The following is an 8,095-nucleotide window of genomic DNA, read 5'->3' on the forward strand; positions in this document are numbered from 1 at the left end:
GAGGTATACAATCAAAAAGAAAAACAAACGAGGAAATTCGGAGTTAAATGGTAAGCAAACAAAACTATATAGATGCAAAGTGAAAGAATGATGCAAAATGGAGCAAAATAGAAAGAAAGAGGGAGTGGGCACTTGTGGTCCCAAGTCCAATAGAAAGCAAACACTGCTACCGTGAGGAACAGCTCAGGAATTTTCGAGACGGCAGTCAGTGGTTGGATTAAACCGAGTGGATGACGTGGCTCTTCCATTTTTGTCTTTTTCTTCATTTTATTTTATTCTCTATCATATTTCGGTTTCAATTTATGTAACACCATTTGACTACATACACTATTTAACAAAGAAAGTAAGAATTTTAGAATTTATGCTTTAAAATAAGTTTTAGATATTTATATGACCTGTAAACAATTTCATAAAATTAAATTATTTTTAAATATAAAAATATAGCATTCTTTTTTAGACGGACTCATAAAAAGTTGTGTCATGCGGACAGAGAGTAATAAAGACGGCTTTCTGGAAATACAGTTGACTCATCACTCACGTCTCGCGTCTTACATGTGGGCGCGTTTGAGATGAGAGCAAAATATAATTCGAACAAAGTATTTTATTTTAGAAATTATTTGTTGCATTATTTTTAGTGTTTAGTTGTATATAAAGTTGTAAGATGCAAGATAAAGTACGTAAATAAATTATATAACAATGTTTAATTTTTTGTATAAAAGTTCGAAACGGTGTATATGTGTTTGTGTTAGTTTAAGCAAGTGATATCAACTGATATGTAATAAGAATTAAAATATTTGAAAAATTAGATTTTTTTTTTAATTTTAGATAAAAATATTTTTCACAATCTAAGGTAGACAGGCAACAGGATTCGTTGATTTTTTTTTTTTTTGAGAAAACAATTTATCTCATGCCAAATGACTAAAATGGGAAAGAGAAACTCCCGGAAATAATTGACACAGAGCAACTACCTGTTTATACTCAATTTATTTTTTACAACAAAACTTGTATGCTCCTTTAAACAAATTGTATGCGTTGTATTTGGGTCTATTTTATTTTATATGGCACTATTATTATTTAGAGAATCATGTATTCTTTTTTTTTTTTTTTTCTAACTACAATATTTTTCTTCATTCTTTAAATATTTTTAATTATAAGAAAATTTGTGGTGATTTTTATGTAGTTCCTAATTATCTATATTTTATTTTTTATTTTAAAAAAAAATGATACCTACATCAAAATTGGAAATAAGAATGTGTGATCTTCTATCTCAAACTTTTTTAATCTTTTCTTAAAAAAAATGGGGGAAGTAACAATCACCGTATCAAAAACGTAGAAATAGCATGATATAGCAACTTTTAGGGCTATTGTTTAAATACAGTCACAATTTAACAAGTATTAAAAATCTAGCCACGTTTAGTGCTATTATTTAACATATAATCACAATTTAGCAAATATTGTGAATCTAGCAGCTTTAGTAAACCACGGCTTATTCTTTTTAGCTTATGTCGGTGATGAGACGTAAGAATCTAAACACGGACGGGATGCTTCCTCCTCCTTGTTTTACAAAATTATTGTTACAGTTTGAACTTTCAAACATTTAACTTGAAATTTTGAATATGTTTTTTTGTTCTTACCTGAAGTTGAGCGAACTAAATTCACTAATGCCAGATAAAATTCAAAGATACAAACTTAGATGACTTAATACACATTTCATTAGGTTCTATTGATATTGTATTTCCCTAATTATAGTTAATTGGTTTCAGTTGCTAGCAGAGACGGAGTCCGGATTTAAAGTTTAGGGGGTTTAGGATTCTAGTTCTGAGACGACGACGACAACATCATATCCAGTATAATCTCACTAGGTGGGGTCTTGGGAGGATAGTGTGTACGCAGACCTTACCTCAACAATTAATATTATAAGACAAATGTAAGATTCGAACCAAAGTTACTGAGTTTGTCTGGAATTTGTAGCTCCATCCCTTATTGCAAGAGAAAGAGTCCCTGGGTGTTGTGTCTATATATATGTGAAGGTGTCATAGGAGGCGGCACCATGGGCAACATTATGATTGGGAGCTTGTTATCAAACTACAAAGAAACACGAGGAAATTTTTAACTGTGAAGGCGTCTTGGGAAGGAAACTATTTTATATATCCATAAAACATAGGTAAATCATACAAGTAGATTCAAGATTTAAATTTTATAGGTTCATTTTAAAGATATTTAGCATTGAATCTATTATAGTTTTAAAGTTATGAGTTCATATTTATTAATTATTATAATTATACTGAAATTTTATTCATAAATTTATACGCCACATTGAAAATTCGAATTCATATGAATCCGCTATTCTAAAGCTACATACGGCCCTGGTCCGATGACTAATTTTTAGTACTTTACAAATGCTCCATATCTTTTAAACATCAATCTTTATAAAGTGGTCATCGGTGCGAATTGCCATCAGCAGCGTCTTTCGTCATAAGTATTTTTTTCTAGTAGATCCTTTCGTCATTAATATTTTTTTCAATCTCTATGCATTTCGCCGCTCCACAGAAAATTCCCTCTGCCCCGACAACTCATTTATTTAGCTCACCCATAATATACCTATGGATATAAGGACAAACAAATGAAGTGAGACCCATTTACAAGAACAATTTTCTAGATCTAAATAGTTAGGAATCGGGCAAAGCCGGCCCAAGATACATTAAGGTATGATATCTTTCACTATGGTCCAAACTTATAATGTTTTTCCTAAAACGTCTCACACCGTTAAGATTAATTCCATACTTTATATAGAGTTTTCTAGTCTTTCAAATTTCAATAAACAATGTGGGACGTTGTTCCTACACCAACAACCTTCCCCTAGAATTAAGGTCCATGGGTCTCCCCTCGTATGCCACCTACATGATCTAACATTTATGGACACGGAAGCCAAGAGCTAAAAAAATCTAAACTATAAGGAGGTAAGTGTAATCTCTTAAATCACCAAAAAATAAGTGTTAAAGAAACAAACTTAGAGGGAGGTCTCTAAAATTATCTATAAAATATTTGTCTATCCATATAGTTTTGTATTTGACTATATATATTATGTTAAATAAGAAACAATTTGTTAACAACAAATATATTGATGGTCATAAGAGGGAAAATGGTCAAATTTGTCCTTCTAGTATGCAAAAAGAATTTGATTTTAGCTTTCGTTATATTATCCGTACAGAAATACCCTGTCGTTACCTAATTAGATGGTTCAATATACTCCTCCTCCGTTAGGCTGTCTAAGATGGACATCCAATCCCACGTGACACCAATAATTTGATGAGGTGGATGCCATCTGGCATGCCACCTCAGAGTCCCTACCCGTTTTACCTCTCCTGTTCACTCAGTCTTCCACCACTAGCATTTCCTTTCCCTGCACCATTAGTGCCGCAGCTAACACTATGATATCTCCACTATTATTTTATTTATTTAACTTGTAATATTTAAATATCTTTAAAGAAAAAAATATAGATGGCCAAATTTGACATATTCAACGGAAAATGGTAAAAAAAAACGCCAATGACGTACTGAAGATGGTTCAAATTTACCCTCCTTCAACCTATGGATCATAATTGCTCACAACGTTAATTTTCCGGTTAAAAAATGCCCCTTGTTTCACCTATTGGACCTCAATTACCCTTTGCGGTTTAACATGTCCCTCCTTTTAATGGTATTATGAAAGGACATATGTGAAATTTTAATTAAATAGGTGGTATTGATTTATTAGTTCATGAGGATATTAGACCTAACCTAGAAAACCCCGAGCAATCCAAATTTATTTGTTATGAATTGTTGGGACTGAATTACTAAGAATGGACCATTGTTAAAGGATGAAGACGTTGAATCAACTTAGATGTTGAACCGATTGGATCTTGTTTGACTTGTTTTGAATAAAACATCACAGCTTCAATATGAAGAAGACATTGATGTCTTTTGAATCTATTCACTTGGAAAACGTGAAGCATACAAGGAACTGAGTGCAGACAAATGATTCTTAATCATTTTGGGTTAACCCAGATAGGATTTATGATTGAGGTCACGTGGACTAATGAATCAACGCCACCTATTAATTAAAGCCCACCATATGTCATGACCCCATAATTCCGTCAAAAGGAGAGGCACTTTTAACTCAAAATTAACATTAAGGGCAATTATGGTCCAATAAAGGGAAGGAGGGATATTTTTAATTGGAAAACTAACATCAAGTGCAATTATGATCCAATAGGTGAGAGGAGGTCAAATTTAAACCATTTTCAATACGTAAGGGACATTTTTGAGTCTTTTCCGCATATTTGACTAAATTTAAACATTTTCTCATATAGAGAATCCTGAGTTAGTGATATATTAAATACATGTACATCCACAGTTGTGAATTATGATTAAATGCCACAACAGAACCAGTGACACAAACTTTTCATTTTGGCATTACACCTCTAAAAAGTCAAAATTAAATGTGAAACGCAACGCTCTAATGGATGCTTCACTTAGTCCACGTTGCAAAATTACAGCAAAAAGATAACTAGCACAAGAAAGTCTATAAAACACTATTAGTTCCTTTTCTCTACATTTCCTAGTAGTGATCGAACCAAAGAGTTGTTACATGCAAAGCCATTATCATTAGAGAGTTCAATTTTATTCCTGGTAAAGTTTTCTTTCTGTTTAATGTTTATTTATTATGAACTAATGTCTGGGAATATACTTAGTTTCTCTTTTTGCTTCAATCTTTTGCATGATTTTGCTTTATACTTGAATTGGTGAAGTATATATCTGTCTTGATATACATTTTTTTTTCCTCTCAAAATTTGCTGAAATCTTGTTTATAAGTTCTTTTCTGTTTAATAGCTTGTTTGAAAAGAAGAGATTGAGTTTTTGGTACATGATTTTGGTGTTACTTGAAATTTGCAGCATTTGAAGGTGGTGAACTCTGTGATTAGATACATTATTTTTCTTTTCAAACTTTTTAAGCGGTGTGATCAAATCTGGGCCTTTTATGTCTTAAAAAAAAAAAAAAAAACTTAGCTTTTGCTTTGCTTTACTTTTTTAAATGGTATAGAGAATAGAAAATGAAAGTTAATCTTTGTAACCCGTATTATCTAACTGATGTTAAGGAGTGTAGTGATATAGTTGGGACCCATCAACTCTTAAACAGTAGGCTCGGGTTCGAGCAACGGGAATGGTGAACCTTTCGCTAGGCTTTACCTCCTTAACGGGCTTACTAGGTACGAGTTCAAATTAGTCAGACTTGTGGGCTTCGGATCTCATAAATCAAGGGAAAAAAAGAGATGAGGAGTTTGTCCCTTTTTACCTTTCTTTTGTCCTTTAATTTTTATTTCTACCCTTGTTTATTTCTCTGTTTTAACAATTTAGTGATTTAAAGTGAAATACCCCTCTGGTGAAAATGACTCACCTATCATTTATGGGGATAACAATGTCTGAAATTTACAGGTCTACAATCTAGTTCGATTCAATCTAAGTTTGATATTTGTTTGGTAAACTGTACTACCTTAGGGTTCAACATTCTTGTTGAGGTTTGTCCCGCCACTGTATTAAGGGAGGGTTCGGCTCTGATACCGTATTGCGTTTGGAGTTAATTATGATTTTTTTGAACCCGGTTTGGCATAATGGTAAAAAAAAACGTACCCGCGCCAGGTGTTTATAAAATCTAGAATTCTGGATTTCGGGTCATTGTGGATCAACATTCATTCTTTAAAGTAGACTTTGAACTTGGATTACCGAATAGGATTAAGTTTGTCCGTACTAAATCCAAATCTAGATTTCCCAAATAGGCAATTTCGCTTGGCGTTTATATCAAAGTTGATTTCTTATTTGAAGGAGTTGATGCCTAAACTTCATTTAATAGTGGTAAACAATCGTATAAAGTCTAAAGGTATTAATGGATTTTTGCTAACTCACACACTTTTCAATGATACCATGTAAAACATCCGTAGTTTGATATTCATACTTTTCACACCACCTTTTACTTAAAATAGCTTACAAAGTTCCCTAATTGTATTTGATTTTATTAGTATCTTAAGACTTATATAACTCATTTTGGCTACTTTAAAGGTTTATGTATTGGATGTGATGCATGAGGGCCAAAAAAAGAATTTGATCAAACATATGGAATGAGAAGCACAAAATACCTAAAGCATTTAACAGTTGATATAACATATATGGTAAAAAATGATAGAAATGTAAAACTTCTTTATGTTGTAGTTTAGATGCTTTCTATCTTGACTGATCATTTTTAGATAAATGACTTGTTTATTTAAACTTGAGTCTTGATCATCTTTATTAAAGTTATTCAGATGAAGAGAGATCATTAGTTCATTGTGAAAGGTTGTTAATACTACTAATCTAGCACATAGCTCAATTCAATATGATGTACATGAAAAATTCTTTTGACAATTCGCATTCATTTCTGAAGGGAGAGTTTAACGTAAAATACTTTCTCTTGAAAAGCAGAGTGGAAGTACCTGCATTGTCTGGATTTGTGAATAAGTGATTGAAGACAAAATCTATCAGGTGGAAGAGTAGAGCCAATTGCTCCTTATCCATCTACTGATGAAGCCACACCTAGTTTTAATTGTTCCCCAGCTCGTGCTATTTCGCCAACTTCCTCTACTGCTTCCTCCAAAAGTTTAGTTCACCAAACAGACCTCGTCGAACCTAAACGAAAATGACAAACTCAGTGGAAAATTCTGTTCTGCTTGCTCCCACTGAGCCCGTGTTAGATCAGACAATCTCCATAACTGCTCTTTTTCTTCCATTAAGCCATTGCTAGTTCAACCATCTTCCGAAAATGTAGCTGCTGCTGAAGCTGATGATTTGATTGACACTAAAGTTTTGGACCAGAATGAGAAGAAAAATGATGATAAGGTCATACAAATACAAAACTGCTCGGTCGAGACCAATGGTAAGTACATCTAATACGATAACGGATACGCGGAAATGAGAAATTAAGAAGACAAACAAAAGGAAAAGAAAAGATAGATAATTTGACACAACTTAAGATTCAATTTAGCAACCAAAGTTATATAAAACTAAGACCTCTAAATTATCATCAAACGAAACACCAAATTCTTAAGTTGACCTCAAGGGAATTGAATTCCCAAGCAACCAACCTCTCAACAACACAAGATTCAACAAGAGCCTACCAAAGGCCTCTCACAAGTTTCTCTCTCTAGAGATAACCCTCAAAACACTCAAAAAATTCATCAATTCATCAAAAGCTCCCTAATGAAATAAAATACTAGCTATTTATACTAATGAAATAAAGAAGACGCTACATTATTACAATTATACCCTCTATGAAATAAGGGCCTTGTTTGGATGTCTTCCATGGAAGTGAAACTTGAAAAGGCTTGCATTTAAGTACTAGCCTCTTTTGCATGCATAGCCTCCTTCTCCAAATAGCCTCCTAAGGTATCTTCCATATCTTGAATGTGACGTTCTTGAATCCTTCCATCCAAACTATCTCCCATATCTTGAAGGCCGTCCTATGTGGACCTCCCATGATCTTCAAAGACTTCATCTTCATGAAGCTCGATGGAGTTGGTCTTGTATCAACATCTATGGCTTTGAAACTGATGGGACAATAGACAAAAGCTGTCACTTGGATCAATTAGAGAATTTGAATGGGGTAAGTCTTTTCCCTGGCATTCACATTGGATCTTCTTTGACTGGCGCGTTAACGGTGAGTGATACTCAAAGCAACAACTAGCAATTGAATGACCAATTGCTTTCTTGGAAGGGAGAAGTGGACCCCATCGTTGATATTCAGTTCGACTGAAATCTTCTTTCGAGATAACATGATTTCGTGGTGTTTTTTTCTGATTAATTGAATAGTTGCATGTTTAGAAACTTTAATCATGCAAGTTTCATTTCTTTCTATAATTGGAACTGGCTTTGTATGGAATGGGTATCTTTCTTGTTCGCTTGTTTTTATAGCTATAATATAATTGGTTGTGCTTCAAACAGACAGTAGTGCAACTAAGCACTTCTTTTACCAAGCACTAGTTTTATCTGTGCTTTTTAGTACATATAGTCCTCACAAATTTCCCTC

This window comes from Lycium barbarum, chromosome 10 (genome assembly GCF_019175385.1).
Source record: "Lycium barbarum isolate Lr01 chromosome 10, ASM1917538v2, whole genome shotgun sequence".
In the NCBI taxonomy this organism is placed as follows: Eukaryota; Viridiplantae; Streptophyta; class Magnoliopsida; order Solanales; family Solanaceae; genus Lycium; species Lycium barbarum.